The sequence below is a fragment of the Rhipicephalus sanguineus genome, chromosome 1 (genome assembly GCF_013339695.2).
Source record: "Rhipicephalus sanguineus isolate Rsan-2018 chromosome 1, BIME_Rsan_1.4, whole genome shotgun sequence".
In the NCBI taxonomy this organism is placed as follows: domain Eukaryota; kingdom Metazoa; phylum Arthropoda; class Arachnida; order Ixodida; family Ixodidae; genus Rhipicephalus; species Rhipicephalus sanguineus.
In genome coordinates, this window is record NC_051176.1 from 80,486,491 (window position 1) to 80,503,067 (window position 16,577).

General features: G+C 46.3%; 1 pseudogene; it reads left to right on the forward strand.

Moving 5' to 3' along the window:
* The first annotated feature begins 1,034 nt into the window (after positions 1–1,034).
* On the forward strand, positions 1,035–5,148 carry LOC119386030 (uncharacterized; annotated as a pseudogene).
* Positions 5,149–16,577: the final 11,429 nt, after the last annotated feature.

Here is a 16,577-nt window from a genome sequence, read left to right on the forward strand (position 1 = left end):
GTATTGCTTGACATCCCAGCAACTGCGGCTTTGAGCACACTGATGCCGTATGCTCATTTTTGTTGTCGTTCTTTCTATTGATATGATGTAAGGAGATGTTGGCGCACAAATAAGGCGCCGGCTACTCCTTAGCTCTTAGAAGTGTCTAACACAGAGCACATATGGTCCAAATATGTGAGCACAACTAACCCGCAATGCATACAATACACAACTTAGCGTGACAGTCACGACATAACATAACACTCAAAACAACATAAACAATCGCATATATATGTACACACGGTGATGTTAAAAAGAAAAGAAGAGCAACCGTTGCATAGCATAACCTTGAAGACAGTGGCATTCTTGGCTGTTAGTAGCGCATTTAAGCTTTGTTTTGTTTTAACGGCAGAGTGTATATTTATGTGCGTGTTGACTATTTTTTTGTTGTCGTTACTTCTGGTGATTTTAAGGAAAGTCATGCATGACGCGTGAAGAGAGTGTCATTTTTGACACAGCTCAAGAAACTTGATCGTTCTGCACGAAATGATTGCTAGAAACTTCGTCAACCCGCACGAAATGATTGCTAAAGTCAACACTTCATGCTTGAATCTCGACAATTCTGATTTTGAAATGTTCATGCCATTCTTTTCTAAATTTCCGCGGGTTTGTGCCACCTATTTCTCTCTGTATATATAGCCTTGAACCCACTTTTCTTGAACGGGATGAAAGCGTTTCGCCTCACTATTCGTGAGCTGTAAATTATTGATTATTATTATTATTATTATTATTATTGTTGTTATTATTATCTAAATACTGCGGACAACAATGTCGCATACGCATAAGTCCCACACGGTGATGCGGACTTAAGTCAAGAGCATGCAAACATTAAAAAGCACAGCCACTTTTGTTGTTGAAACTGTTACTTTCCCCTATAGGCTCCGTTCAGTGGAGTTTGCGAACGCGCTTGCGCCATCTGTCGCCACCACGTGAAACCCGCGGGTCGGCCTTAGCGGCGTGGCGCACGGTGGCGGCGGCGGTTTAATTAGCTTCATTCAGCGAGAGCAGTGCCTGCGGCCTCGTGTTAGTGCCTCAATTCCGTGCTCACATGGCAAGTGATGGTGGCACCGGTACCGCCGGTACCTCGAGTGGGACAAAAGCCAACAAGCGCCGCTACTGCTGCGTCAAAGATTGCCACAGCCGTGAAGGACAGCCTGGCATCCTATTGTTCCGTTTTCCCGGCCAGCCGTGGGAGAAAGAACGGCGGAGAAAATGGATTGTTGCCGTTCGGCGAGTGAAGTAAGTACCTGTCGCATCTGTGTAATTAGTACCAAATTGTGCTTCGACTACCTCTACTGCCTTTAATCATCGAACACAAAAGCGCACTGGACGCACACGTGCATTGAACGCGCGTCCTCGTGAGCGTGCGAACTGTTTTAAGAAGTGTGTGAAAATCGTGAAAAATAAGAGAAATGTGATATTTGCTTGTTGCCTTTATAATTACTTTTTCTGTACCGACAGACATCTTAGGATTACTAGAGACGTCAATTACGGTAGTAATCAATGAAATTAAATTATTAATGAGTGGAGACAGGCGGTCGGGTCAGATAGGATAATTGGAGCATTTCCTGCGAAAATACCATTGCAACTTTGACATATCCTAAAAGTGAAAGCTGGCAATTTTTACTAAATAAATCTGAGCAGTTGCGGCGGCAAAACCAAATTCCAAGATAGCGCAACTGCCATGCTCTCCAGAGACGAGAAAAATGAGCTAGCGCATCTACTTTGCTTCGTGGGTGTGCGTGCTGCGCTTGCGATAATTGCACGCATAGCGTACGTCTAGCAAATAGTGACGTCATTCTGGTCGTCTGCTAATTCCACTCGTCAGCGCTTGTTTCGCCGGTTAAATTCCTGGAATTTCACCACTCCGTAATAATTACAAGAAGCCGCGTTTTGGAAAAAATATAGGTATGGTTTTTGAAGCATGCCTGTATGTTTGCAAACGCTCTAACAAATGCCCTGTTAATAAAGCTACGCAAGTACTTTTTTTTTGTCCATCAGCTTGTTGCTCTTTCCCTCTGTGTAAAACTAAGCGCATACAACCACGATTTTGCACTGACTAGCCTCTCCCCCTACCTTTCCCTTTTCTTTGCTTTATTAAGCTATGTTTTGCTTAGTGTTAAAAATTTTCAATGTTTTTCGGCTGCATCTTTTTTTGTTGTTCTCAGTGGCACCTTATTTCTTAATGCCTTGTAACCTTTACACCGCGTTTTCAGTGAGTGTGACGGCTCTGCTTGGATCCCAAGTGATGCAGCAAGGGTGTGCTCAAAGCACTTCGTCAACGGCGAAAAGAGCAACATTGCTGCACATCCAGGCTACTACCCTACCATTTTTCCAGATGCATACAAGTCCCGTCCTGTGGACGCAGAAAGAGCACTGTCAAGATATGAACGGTAAGTTCTAACCAAGGGGTGTTGGTGTGCAATTTCCCTTAATGATGTACATGGTATACAAGACGAGATGGCCTGACAAAGGCCATGTAAAATTGCACATCATATGCTTTACTGTTACTGTAATTTATTTTTAGATGGAACAGAAGGGCATCTGCTGCAAGGCCGGCAAATCCTCAACACACAAGTTCCCTCCGCACGACTGAAGCAGATCTTGGTGACAGTGAGGACACTGCTACCTCCAGTGCTTGTGCAAATGGCTTGGAGCTTCTCTGCACTGCCGCTGCATTGGTACAAGAACGAACTGCAGACCAGGTAGGGCCTTGTGAATTTGCTTTTTGTATTTACACAAAGTGACAGCTGTGCACTTTATGGGCTAATTTCAGTCGATATACTTGTTAATAAATATATTACAACAGCAGCTAACATAACATTGTTCTTTTATTTTGGTAGTAGTCTTCATTGTGTGCAAGGTTGTAGCAGTATCATACGCTGGAATTACCATACCATTCATTGTTGCTGAAATGTATGGATCATGGCAGATAGCTAAGTTTTCACCTTGAATTGCATGCAGAAATGGGTATGTGACATGAGGCAGATCTTTCTACCCACCAATGATGCTTTCTTGTGCAGTGGTAGCAGCAGCACTGCCTCTGGCATGTTCACTAATGAAGGAGTCAACAAATACCCGTATTACAAAAGCTCAGCAAAAAATGACTTCAGCCACACTACCATGGTAGATTACATCTTTGCATCAAGGCAAAAAGTGGCTATGAGATTTATCAAATACATTAACCTGACATTTATTTTTGAATCGCACAATGATGTGTTTCTTGGACTGCTTGGGCACCACTGTTCCATCTCGCTTCACTGGGAATAACAGAATGAGTAGATGCTCTTCAGCTGAAGGCATAGCACTGCATCTGCCATAAATACCCCCAAGAATCGCAATCGCATCATATCATGAGCTGGTTACCAAGGCACGAGCAGGGTGCTAACGCTTCAGGTGGGAAAGAAAAAGGAATTGCACCTGTTCCTATGAGTTTTCCTATTAAGCACTTGGTGCATGACCTGGCAGTGAAAATAATGCATCTTATATCACATGCAACTTGTGATTCATGCACAGCGGAAAAGGTTCCACTAAGAGACTACGGACATTCAGGAACGCCATTACTTTGGTGATCAACATGTATTTGGAGTACTACTACTTTTAAAGTGCAAGATGATCAACTTTCTGAAATTCAATGCTTACCCAAATAGTAGCTCAATTTTCAGGCTTTATTTTGAGGCTCCATATTGTTCTGTCACATTTAATCAGTCATCACTTGCTCAAACCTTTATAGCCGAAATGCAATAAGCAGTGTTTCAACCTTTTTATTGTAATTAAGCTACTGCTGCAGTAAGTATGTTTTCACTGTGTCACTAGGTCAAGGAAAATAATTGGGAAAGAGGGTTGAAATTTGGGATTTCCTGTATGCATTGTAGAATCCTGCTATTTATATTTTCTACTGCATGGATAAATTTCACTCATTGCTTGATTAGTTTTTTATCTTGTTTTTATGCAGGCCTGCCAGACTGATGATAATGACACCTGTGGAGGTTTGGTTTTGTTTTTGTGCTCATTAGATGGGCATAACACAAGCACACAGGTGTCACACAGAACTGTTCGTGATGCAGAAGTTCAGTGCAGCCCTTCAACCACTTCACGCCACAGTGGGCCAAACCAGAGAACTTCTTGTTTCAGTGGCTATGAAAGCGTAAAATCATGCTCTTCTGCCATGAGAGATCTCTGTGGTGTCACATTGGAAATGTATGCAGTTTTATTTGCGCTGCTGCCTGTCGCTGCTGACCGCTCATGTGATGTTTCCATGCATGACAGACTCCTGCTTTTTTTAATGAAGCTAAAGTTGGGCATTACGTACTCATCACTTGCCATTTGTTTTCTGTAAGCAGAATGACTGCTGCAAGGCATTTTAATAGCGTGCTTCGCACATTGGCTGCCGCAACTCAGAAATGAATATTCGTTCCACCCAGACACATCATCAGGTCTCTAATGCCCAATTGCTTCAAAGTACACTACCCAAATTGCACCATGATTATAGATTGCACGGAGGTTCCCACAGAGCAGCCAGCTTCTGTAGCACAGCAGAGGGCACTCTATTCAAACTACAAGGGTGGCTACACGCTGAAATTTCTTGTAGCAATCACACCGAATGGAGCTGTCTGTTTTCATTCTAAGGCATATGGTGGAAGGTGTTCTGATGCTTTCATCACAGTGCATTCCGACTTCCTCAAAGAAGTAGAACCAGGCGACATGATCATGGCTGATAAGGGGTTTCCTGGCATTACCACGGATCTCGGGAAGGCAGGGGCTGTACTTGTTATGCCTCCTTTTCTCAGAGGCCAGGGTCAGTTCTCGGAGGCCGATGTAGAGCAGACTTATAACATTGCAAGAGTGCGAATTCATGTGGAACGTATGATCCAGCGGATCAAGATGTACAATGTGTTAAATACACGTGTGCCCATTGAATTGATTCCTGCCATGTCCGACGTTTTCCATGTGTGTTGTGTACTGGCTAATATGCAGCCTCCAATAATAAAGGAGCCAACGACTGCAGAATCTTAAGTCAGCCGAATTTGGGTATTTCAGTCAGCTTCATTTCAAGTGTTAAATATAAACCCTCAGCTCTGTTATTCACTGTCAGACATGGGGCTGTATCGCGTGTATGTGTACTGCTAAAACTTTTCCTTGACAAGAAAAGGAGGCTATAGAATACAATATTGTTTGCCTTTTCATATTTCAAAAGTATGTTCTATCTTTGATGCACCATCCACTTTAGGTGTTATGGATGCGTGCGCTGTGCAACCTCATTAAAACCTTTTGAATAGTAGGTCAAGCTCTTGTACTAGTATTAGCTTTTAACCAGGGACAAATCAAGCCAGAGTGCCAATGCATATGGAGTATAGATTCAACGGATCAAGTTGTACAATGCTTTAAATACACGTGTGCCAACTGAATTGATTCCTGTCATGTGCAATGTTTTCCATGTTTGTTGTGTACTAGCTAATATTTAGCATCCAATAATAAGAGAGCCGACAACTGCAGACATTTCAAGTCAGCTGAATTTGAGCATTTCAGTTAGCTTCATTTGAAGTGTTAAATATAAACTCTCAGCTCTGTCGTTCACTGTCAGACATGGGGCTGTATTGCGTATATCTGTACTGCTAAAAATCTTTCCTTGACAAGAAAAGGAGGCTATAGAATACAATAATGTTTGCCTTTTCATATTTCAAACGTATGTTCTATCTTTGATGCACTACCCACTTTAGCTGTTATGGATGCGTGCACTGCGCAACCTCATTAAAACCTTTTGAATAGTAGGTCAAGTTCTTGTACTAGTATTATCTTTTAACCAGGGACAAATCAAGCTGTGAAGATGGTGTAAGTTGAGAAATTATTTTCTGCCTCTTGTTTTTTTTTTCATAGTGATGTTGGAGTTATTGTACGAGTTAGTCACATCGTTGATGCTTGTTTATGATTAAGATATAGTTTTTAACTGTGAGTGGTAGTAAGCTCGAGAGAAATATTCTTCCTGTTGCTACGAAGTGTATTGCTGTTTGGTCTAGATGTGCTTACAATTATGAAATTCGCTTGTGAAGTGTTTTTGAAGTAAATGAGCATCTCTGTGTTATTCTGTGTAAATTGTTCTGTCACGATTTGAAGTGTTTTATAGCCACAAATAAATACCTTTCAAGAAACTGATCATGACACGTGGAGCAAGCAACATGTGGCATGCCTTTGAGTACTATGCTGAATTTGCAGGATGCCAAAAAGAAAACAAGGTGCAACATACAGTAATTATGTTGACTGATAGGCATGGAAATGGCCAGAACACTGAGTGAAAAAGATGTGTCGCTTGTCGTACTTCTCCCATCCTTTGTTCACTTAGTGCACTGACAACCATCGTGATTAATTAGACTCAACTCTCTCTCAGGCTGTTATTGCTTGACTGTTTTCTTTATTACTGAAAGAAGCATATTCATGCAACCTTGCAAGGAGTAAGGATAAAAACGTAAGGAAAAAAGCTTGACTAGCCCTCACTTCCCATAGGGTTTACATCAGTGGCAAACACACTGCAATTGACTATCATCTTAACTCAAGGACTGGTGAAAAATGGCACCGCGCATATGTACACAATCAAAACGCTAGAAGCAGACTTTAAAGCATCAAATGCTGTACTTGCTCAAACTACTTTGGGAACGACAATGAGTTCACGCAGTACGCTTTCGTGACTCAAAACATGCTGCATGGTTCATACTAAACCTCTTGAAACAAGATCTGATGGCACATTATAAAAATATCACAAAGAAAATGGGAAGGTGGTCACAACCCCTATTTTCATACATACAAGCAATGTCAATGTCCTTGCCATTTGGACAATTCTGGCAGTAAGTAGGCAAAATAGAAATCTTCAAGGGCGCCAACTGCCTCGGAGAGAAAGCCGTCATCCCTCTGCACGCACACAATGATGTTCTGCTTCTGTGTGTACACAAAAAAAACACTCTTGGACATTACATATGAACATTAGTAGCTGCACCTGTGTGTAGTATCTGTGTGTTTTTGACAAGGTAAGCCTTCCATTTATGTACTTCAGGTAAGGCGCAAAACACTTTTCTTCTTGGTGGTTGATGATCTCTTCGTCCCTCCTCGCATAAGGGCACTTTATCTCAAGAAGACAAGTGTCTTCACCTGTTGAGAAGAGACCGTCTGGACTTCCTGACAGCCAGGGCTGACTAGGATGAACCAGAAGTCCTGCCTGAAATGTAGCATTCTTTTTTAGCATAAGATTTGCAGCATATTTTCTTCACATGAAAAGAATTGCCCATGTGCACAGGTGACAGCAGCCTGTGGTTTTTGAAATTATCATTACCTCATAGACTTTTGTGCTGAGCTTGTTTTCAAACGCTTTCCTCGCTATTGGTTCCATTTTTGTACCTAAAAAAAGCCGGCAGATCCCACGCATTGTGGGAATCGATGTAATGCGAAGCAGCCAGCAAAGAGCTGCATACATCGTCTTGTATGTCACTGAGGAAAATGCGTGTCATGGTTTTCACGTTAACTCCTATTATTTATGTTCGTCACACAGTAACGTCGCGCAATACCAACTTGGGGGTCGATCAACCTAGAGAAACGGCCGCCAGCGCACCATGAGCGTGGCACGTAAGTCATGCTGTACATGACATGTGTGTCATGACTTTCATGTTAACTCGTGTTATTTATGTTCGTCACACAGTCACGTCGCGCAAATACAATTCCGGGGTAGATCTAGCTAGCGAAACGGCCACCAGCGCGCCATGAGCGTGGCACGTAAGTCATGCTGTACATGACATGCGTGTCATGATTTTCATGATAACTCGTGTTATTTATGTTCGTCACACGATCACGTCAGAAGAGACCAATATTGGTGTATATCAATCTAGCGAAACGGCCGCCAGCGCCCCATGAGCGTGGCACGTAAGTCATGCTGTACATGACATGCGTGTGATGATTTTCATGATAACTCGTGTTATTTATGTTCGTCACACGGTCACGTCGCAAGATACCAATTTCGGTGCATATCAATCTAACGAAACGGCCGCCAGCGCCCCATGAGCATGGCACGTAAGTCATGCTGTACATGACATGCGTGTCATGATTTTCATGATAACTCGTGTTATTTATGTTCGTCACACGGTCACGTCGCAAGATACCAATTTTGGTGTATATAAAGCTAGCGAAACGGCCGCCAGCGCACCATGAGCGTGGCACGTAAGTCATGCTGTACATGACATGTGTGTCATGACTTCCATGTTAACTCGTGTTATTTATGTTCGTCACACAGTCACGTCGCGCAAGACCAATTCCGGGGTAGATCTAGCTAGCGAAACGGCCACCAGCGCCCCATGAGCGTGGCACGTAAGTCATGCTGTACATGACATGCGTGTCATGATTTTCATGATAACTCGTGGTATTTATGTTCGTCACACGGTCACGTCGCAAGAGACCAATATTCGTGTATATCAAGCTGGCGAAACGGCCGCCAGCGCCCCATGAGCGTGGCACGTAAGTCATGCTGTACATGACATGCGTGTCATGATTTTCATGATAACTCGTGTTATTTATGTTCGTCACACGATCACGTCGGAAGAGACCAATATTGGTGTATATCAATCTAGCGAAACGGCCGCCAGCGCCCCATGAGCGTGGCACGTAAGTCATGCTGTACATGACATGCGTGTCATGATTTTCATGATAACTCGTGTTATTTATGTTCGTCACACGGTCACGTCGCAAGATACCAATTTCGGTGCATATCAATCTAGCGAAACGGCCGCCAGCGCCCCATGAGCATGGCACGTAAGTCATGCTGTACATGACATGCGTGTCATGATTTTCATGTTAACTCGTGTTATTTATGTTCGTCACACAGTCACGTCGCGCAAGACCAATTCCGGGGTAGATCTAGCTAGCGAAACGGCCACCAGCGCCCCATGAGCGTGGCACGTAAGTCATGCTGTACATGACATGCGTGTCATGATTTTCATGATAACTCGTGGTATTTATGTTCGTCACACGGTCACGTCGCAAGAGACCAATATTCGTGTATATCAAGCTGGCGAAACGGCCGCCAGCGCCCCATGAGCGTGGCACGTAAGTCATGCTGTACATGACATGCGTGTCATGATTTTCATGATAACTCGTGTTATTTATGTTCGTCACACGATCACGTCGGAAGAGACCAATATTGGTGTATATCAATCTAGCGAAACGGCCGCCAGCGCCCCATGAGCGTGGCACGTAAGTCATGCTGTACATGACATGCGTGTCATGATTTTCATGATAACTCGTGTTATTTATGTTCGTCACACGGTCACGTCGCAAGATACCAATTTCGGTGCATATCAATCTAGCGAAACGGCCGCCAGCGCCCCATGAGCATGGCACGTAAGTCATGCTGTACATGACATGCGTGTCATGATTTTCATGATAATTCGTGTTATTTATGTTCGTCACACGGTCACGTCGCAAGATACCAATTTTGGTGTATATAAATCTAGCGAAACGGCCGCCAGCGCACCATGAGCGTGGCACGTAAGTCATGCTGTACATGACATGCGTGTCATGATTTTCATGTTAACTCGTGTTATTCATGTTCGTCACACAGTCACGTCACAAGATACCAATTTTGGTGTATATCAAGCTAGCGAAACGGCCGCCAGCGCACCATGAGCGTAGCATGTAAATCATGCTGTACATGACATTCGTGTCATCATTTTCATGTTATGACTTGTCATTTATGTTCGTCATATAGTCATGTTACGCCAAACCAATTTTGGTGCACATTCGATTAACCAAGCGACCAGGAGAGCACAAAGTCGTAGGCGGCTAGATAGATAGATAGATAGATAGATAGATAGATAGATAGATAGATAGATAGATAGATAGATAGATAGATAGATAGATAGATAGATAGATAGATAGATAGATAGATAGATAGATACGGTCAAAGTCGCAGAAGTTCGCTAAGAAATGCTTCGCATTTAAAAAAAGGCTGTTGTGCATCTATAAACAAAATATTGTAACGTGATAAGCACATACCATGTGCCATGGCTGTCGAAAAAAATTTAGGTCCATAGAGGAGAGTGCGAACCAATTCCTGGGGGCTCTTCCTACTTCTAAGAATTGTGTGTGCAGTGGAGCAGTTAATGCGGAAGCGCCTTTCCTGATGCCACCTGTTGACACTCGCACAATAGGAAAAGGTGCATGTTGTACCAACAGGTAAACCATGAATAATTATTTTGGATTCATAGCACTCACCTTAAGTTACTTGACTGACCTTTCGTCAATGCACACAGACGAAAAGTGTCGGCACACACAACATTTTCATTGTAGTATAAGGATTCCTCAGGGCTGAGATGATGATCATCGTACTTTCTTCTCATGATCAAGCTTGGCTGCGTCTGCACAACAGCTAAGGCGTGAAGCCTCTGTGGTGGTTCTCTTAAAAGGCTCTTAAGCGTGGAAATGTCGTCTTCAATGTCAGCATTGTTATCCTGTGTCGCAGCGGAGGCATCTTTTCCAGCTTCATGAATTTTTTTCAAGATTGCGTTTGCAGCACATTGAAGGTCCGGGAAGTATTTAAGCAGGAATTCTGGTTCATGTACCACTGGCTCTCTGCCGGTGACATATGGGTGTGTGTTTTCTGAAAACGAAATCAAGAACCTGTGCTAAAAGACATGTTGCTGAAAAAAAGTGATCTCTAAATTGGCTTAAGAGCAAAGCAAAATTCAATGACCTTTTAATCAAGGTGGGAGAGGAGGATGTGGTTAATTTCAAAAGGAGTAACGACCCGTTGGCCGCGTCTGAGGTGCGGCCAGCAGTGGGAGGGGGGGGGGGGGAGGAGGTGTTTATCGAGAGAAGAAAGGACAGGCGCGCGGACGAGGAACGCCCTCGCACTTCTTCAGTCCGGCCGTGGGGAGCCAAGTTGAATGAAGCAGTGCCCGCCGGCGTGCCGCCTCGGAGGGTAGGCGTTCACATGCTTGTTTTGTGGCTCACCGCGCTTGCTTAAACGTGCGCGCCCCGTGCACGTGCATTACCGTCTGATCAAGCAGCCGAATTGCCAGCCCGGTCTTTTTCGAAAATTAAGGTGCACAAGCACTGACTGGTGGGCCACAGTGGCGTAACCAGGGGGTGGGGGGAGGGGTAGAGTACCCCCCCCCCCCGAAATTTTTCAGTTTTGCGTGTGTAGATTGAACATACACGCACACATACAAACGCACGCACGAACATACCTAAAGTATGGTTGAACACCCCCACGCCGAAAAAAATTCCTGGCTGCTACTAAAAGTTATCAGCTGATATAAGTGCTATTCAGACGCAATACTGCATTCGCAGCGTGCCTGGAGATGTACACATACGCGTGCGCGGGGAAATTTGCCTTGATGTCACTATTACTTTTCTGCAACGCGCAGATAGCAACTGTCGTCTGCATGCAACCATATGCACTTTCCTCGTGCGCCAACTTACCGCCGAAAAGTTCGTGAATGGGTGCCCTGTCACTCGAACGCGCCTTTTTTGACGGCATTCTCCACGTCTGCGGTTGGGAGGTGCATGACGCCTCCTCTTTTCTGTTCATATAAACGGCAACGGCAGCGCAATGCTTGCAGTTGCCAGGTGCGCCGTACCTGCAGTCGCATGAGCCTTCGAGGACATAGCGGTCGGCCTCGTGCAGCTGTAATCACAATAACGCAAAACAATTTCACTGCTGATCGCGAAATCAGACGAATTACCCAAGTACGCATACAGAGCGACCGCCCATATATTTTGCACCAAAGACTTAATCCATTTTTACGACGTGCAAAATACCCCGTAGTGCATACAGTGCAGCACGGGGTATTAAACGTCACAGCCGCTGAGATTTAAGTACTTTCTGTACAGTACTGATCGACTCAAACGCGGCAATTTGCACCCGCGGGTCATTTGCCAGCAGCCGCGCATGCATGACTTTTTTTTTTTTGCATTGAGCGAACAGCAAGCTAGGGCTCGAATGCAGCGTGATAAATGCGCGATTTTGGGCGAGTTCGTTTGAACCACAGAACACCGTCCTACTTGATTCCTTTGCCAGCCCGCGAGGACGGCGGTGCGGCGCAGTCGCCTACACGGCTGCGACCGCTCATCTTGTGCAACGGCGCTGTCTAACAAATGGAAGCGAAGTCATTTCACCAAGGCGCGAAGAAACGGCAAATGTTTGCTTTTGGATTGAAATGGAAGCGTGCTGTACTAACCCGCAAAGAGACGACGTATAGTTGTTTCCCTTGTTGAGAATGGCATCGCGCGCTTACAACAACGCCGTCCGTCTCCTTCACGTCATAAACGTGTCCGGCATCGTACAACTTCTCGCCTTTGAGTAGCACAGACCGACGGAAGTACTCCTCCAAGCGCTGCACAGGTTTGAAGCCGCAAAGAACTATTTTTGACATTTCGCGGCATCCGAAACTATGCAGGCAGCTGCATTCAAATACGCCGCCTCAAAACGCCGCGCCACTCCGTGGCAGACCCGCCGTTTCGAGCTCCCGCCACATATTGGCGCTAGTAGTACTGCTCCGTGGCGCCGCCTGTTCACTGAGCTTTTCCTATATATGCAATAGAAATATCCTATGCGCCTTCTGCACCGCCTATAGAGGCGCCACTGATAGCCACCAAGCGGGCGCCGCCAATAATACGTGCCGGAAGCCGAGCAGACGACAGCGCTTTGCACAGCTTTGCTGTGAGGAGATGAATGAAGTTCGCGGCTGCTATTTCCCCTTCCTGCGGATGCCAGACAACTAATTCTGCACTGGCAGCTGCAGGAAAGGCGCGGGCCTCTACGAAAGTGGACTTGCGCACGATGTTTGTCACGAACGAGCGCTTAACTAAGCGCACGTCGCCGATTTCGAACGACGGCATGAAAGCCTGGCGCCAACGGTTCGTGTGCGACAGAGCGCGCGCATCGAAAAAACAAGTATAAAAAGGCGCCGGGAGCGCGCCCGCGCGCCTCTTACCCTCTCCGCAGAAGACGCCACCGACACAGCCAACGCACGCGAAAGATCGGAATATTCGAGAAAGCAAAGCCGAGCCAGCGGCGCCGTCTGATTCCGCAGACGAATCGGTGAGAGGATCTCGCCCTTTCCCTAGCTTTCGCTGCGCTACGCACAGCCCAGGCGCGAGCCGATACAGGCAATGCAAGCGCAGCAAGCGCGCGGGGCCAGAGTCAGTCAGTGAGGAGTTAGTCGGCGAAGAAGTTATGTCGTTCTAGTGATAGCATCGTTCGCTCGACCGCAGAAGACGTGTTGTTTGATGATATAGACGTCACACTCTGGAGTTTCCAAGATGTGTGGCGCCACCTGTCGGAGAAGTATTGAGTAGTGCATAGACCGACTCTCTCGCATAGTTTGCTATGGGACCAGGTGCAACTAGCGAGTGCGAAACAACGATTGAGCTTAATATCGCGTGTGCTTGCGCATTTAGCACTCAGAACGAGAGCTGTGAATTGCTCTCCGCTAGTCGGACGCGCCACCGAACCGTCGTGAAGTGCTTGCTGGATAATTCGCCTGAACGACGGCGAAAACAGCAGCAGACGAGAGCCCTCCGCACGCTACGAAGAAACTCCGCAAAAGACGCACTGTTGCGTTGTGAATTGCCACGGACGTAAAAGACTGAATAACAACGTTCAGTTTTACCGATTTCCATAGCTGTCGTACGATGAAGAAAGGCGAGAGCGCTGGATACGGGCCGTTGCGAGCGTGTTCGGTAAGCGAAGTACCCGCGTTCTCCACAGCCGGTGGCATAAATGTGTGGCTCTGCTGTTGTTTTGCGTAGCCCTGATGCAAAACCGTGGTAACCTTGACTATGAAGCTCAGCAGAGGCTCTGACCGCGGTGCTTGTCGTGTAACACGAAGTGAGCAGCTAGAGGCAGACTGGAGACGCGTGATACGCACACCGCGACGAGTTGGTCGTCACAACACAGCATCGCAGACGTATGTACGTTTTGAAGGCTCAGAGTTCTGGTTCTAACTAGCTAACACCACGTGCGTCATACAAGTAAATCGCAGAATGTTGGTCGTGACCCCCTTCAGGTTTGTTTCGCCCGTGTCCTCCGTGGTTGTCGTAGCTATCTCGGAGGCCACGGTTTTGCCTTTGGTTGTACCCCGCGAAAGTGGACACGCACGTATCCCCATTTGCAGTACATACAAACGGAAGACGACCATCAAGAGACCATTTGAGGATGCGTAATAAAACACTCCAATGCACAGGAAGCGAGAGATGAATTAAGGGAGAATGCAACTGAAAAGGCGAAAATCGCCGGGGCCATTCGCCCCTGATGAACCGAGTTTTGTACCACTGATCGTAAGATGCATAGCTAAGTAAATTGATCGTGTATGTAGGTACTTTATCGCTGTGGCATACATATATACCCGATTTTAACGCATTTAGGCTTTAGAGAACGGATGTCGGAGGGCTTGCCTCGAACTCGGTGTCGTGTGATGCTCGCTTGTACTTGCGAGTTGCAGCGCGCGGGAATAACTAAAACTTATTTTGTTGTACTCGCAGTTCGCTTTGATCAGCTTCCTTTGTTTCTGAAGCGTGGATTGGCGGAAGAAGCTTTCCAGGTCCTTGATTTTCAGGAAACCGCGCCTCGACACCAACGAAAGGGGAGGGTTATATTGCGGCCTATGCACATTCGCTTGCGGGCGGCTCTCTTTGCACTACCCAGTTAGGGCCAGGGCTACGATGAGGGCGCTGGTGGCGGTGTTTTTCGCAGCGCCGCCTGGGCAGAGTCTGACGTCTATAGTGCTGTGAGTTAGGTATCAAGAGATGACAGTGACAAGTTTTGAAGAGGGTCGCCGAGAAGACATGTGATGACCGACTGCGGAGGAGAACGAACGTCCGCGTGGAGTGAATCGTCATGCCGGTGAATATCAAAGGTGCGTCGCGCAGACCAGCGTAACAAGATCCAGCTGTGAGGTGCAGCTCGTGGTGAACATCCGCTTTGTTTTGTTTCGCGTGGAGTGAATCGTCATGCCGGTTAATATCAAAGGTGCGTCGCGCAGACCAGCGTAACAAGATCCAGCTGTGAGGTGCAGCTCGTGGTGAACATCCGCTTTGTTTTGTTTACAAAGGTTACGTCTCAATCACTTCTTGTTCTTTCTGAAGTCAACCAGTGCTGCATTTCTGTTTCTGTAAATAATAAATATAGAACTTAGCTTGTAATAGCGCGGTACATGTACCGCGCTAGTACAAGCTAAGTTCATGGATGACCAACTCGCCCGAATTACAGCACTTCTGAAATATAGAACGTTTGAGCGAAGTGCCCTGCACGGCGGTCGAACCGAACCAACGCATGCTCAGGCTGATAACTTAGGTCGTCTACCAGTGTCAACATGATCGAGTGCACCCAGCGAGCACCGATATGACAGAACGAAAGCATTAGAACAAGAAGCGACGTGTTAACCCGCACAATGACAAAGCGGCTCGTCTTTGCCAACGAACAGCGGCGATCCATTGCTTCCGTCGCTCTTGCTCAGGAGGCCTTGCGGTAAGTGAGTAAAACCGTGTTCCGGGCGCGTTTTTGTAGGTGTTTGAGCACTCCATTCCACAGCAATTGTTATTCGACATCCCTTGAAGTTTCGGCCACCACACATACGACGAACGTTGCTTATTTCAGTACGGAAACGGGAACAACGCGGAAACACACGTACAACGACGTAGGAAACCACGGCGACCGTCTGCTTGCTTTCGCGAGAGCAGTGATTGAGTTCGCCGCCTATGGCGCTTCCGTCGGCGCGCACTAGGCGTATAAGGTTTACAAAAAATTGTTCAATTACAGCCTGTCAGCAGCTGGCGGAATGAAACTTGGGGAAATGTTGAGCCCATCGAAGGCGATATTTGGGCGACGTTTTTCAAGAAGTCGATATTCTTGGGTGTAAGACGTGGTAGAAAATTGACAACGCTCCGTCATTCGTCCTGGGTGGTTCCCCCGAATACGTTTGGTTTCATATCTCCGTCGTGCATAGTTCAAACACTGGTAAAGCTCTAACCACACGTACGCGTTACAACGCGTCCGCGCGTGGCGTGTAGACTCGGCGCCGCGTCCTCTCCCCTATGGAGAGAGAGAGGGAGCGCGGCTACACGAAGCTGCGCGCCTTCTCTCTCCATCGGGGAGAGGGCGCGCCATTGAGTCTACACGCCACACGCGGACGCGTTGTAACGCGTACGTGTGGTTAGCGCTTAGTTTCACGGTCACTGGTGCTTTGGCTGCGTCGGATGAAAATTATCATGCAGAAGTGCACTTATGCTCGGTTCGTGTATAATAAGAGCGTGCCAAAGATGAGTAATGGATTCCGTGAAAATGAGACGTACACGTGACAAAAATGGCTAACAATAAATTATGTATTCTATCAAGTAGTGCTAGGTAATATAACCGCTTATCAAGAAAAATCTTAAACAGCCCGGAAGCATGGTGTGTATACGTATAATGCGATGAAACCTTTACGACAGGGATGATGTTTGCTTTAGAAATACTGCAAGTGATGCAACAAAACTTAACATGTCTGTCGTCCCTTTTCAGG